Raw genomic sequence first — 1,196 nt, forward strand, 5'->3', positions numbered from 1 at the left:
TCCTCCTCCTCCTCCTCCTCCTCCTCCTCTCCCATCTCAGATCACAGGCAATATTTGTGGCAGCAGTTCTGGTGGCAAGGTCTTGTTAGGGAGCCAACTCTCTGAGGGAGGAGAACCATTCGGTCTGGCCAGAGAAGCTGTGAGCCCGAGTGCGCAGGAATCTCTACTCCTGTTTTTCGATCTCTGTCTTCCTGCCACCTGACTCCAGGCACAGAACCAGGCCCAGCGAGCATGTGGCAGAGGAGGAAGAGGAAAGCCCCAGCTTGCAGGCTGGTGGGCCAGAGCACGAGGTCCCACGAACCAGATGTTGCTGGGGAGGCTAAGGACAGCGGGGCATGAAAAAGAGAAACCCTATAACCTATGCGTCGACTCCTACACTCATCTCCAGGTGGGACATACGAGGACACACGAATCTCACCCTACACACATACCACATGCCACGAGCACTTATACTCCAGGCCCAGGTTGGTCCCTGGTGACACACCTGTGGTCTAACCTGAAGAATACCACACTTGGAAAACAGAACTGATATTAGAACCACGGACCACAGGGCAAACTAAAACCCGCAAAAACACTATAACCAGGTTGGTTACTTGCTTTAGGAGACAAACAATATTCTTTTTAGGATTTTTTTTAAAATCAAATCCAGAATTTCATCACATTGTGTTTTTAAAATGTCCAGTACATAATACAAAATTAGCTAGCGCAGAAGAACCATGAAAGTCTCAACTCACAAGGGACGAGATGATCAATAAATGCCAGCAGATGTTAGAGAAGATGCAGATATTGGAATTACCAGACAAAGACGCTTTTTGGTGGTACTGACAGTTGAACAGAAGACGCTGGCCCTGAGCTACCTCGCCCTTGAGGAAGGGTCTCCCTGAACTGCTGAATTACCTAGCGTGAACTTGCAATCCTCCTGCATCAGTCTCCCAGAGTGTGGGATTACAGGCATGCACCACCATACCCAGTTCAGACAAAGATTTTTTTTTCAAAATTTTATTGATAAACAGATAGCAATGGAACAGTTTCAAATCAAATCGGAAGTACAGATTCAACAAATAACACACTGCATATATTCTTCTTAGTGGTTAATTGCTGTACAAGATGCAGACTTGAGATCCTATTTACAAACACCATTAGAACAAATCATTCTCTTCATTAAGAGAATGCAACTATATATCTATCCTAACCAC

This window comes from Octodon degus, unplaced genomic scaffold, assembly GCF_000260255.1.
Source record: "Octodon degus isolate 3935 unplaced genomic scaffold, OctDeg1.0 scaffold00026, whole genome shotgun sequence".
Taxonomy (NCBI): Eukaryota; Metazoa; Chordata; class Mammalia; order Rodentia; family Octodontidae; genus Octodon; species Octodon degus.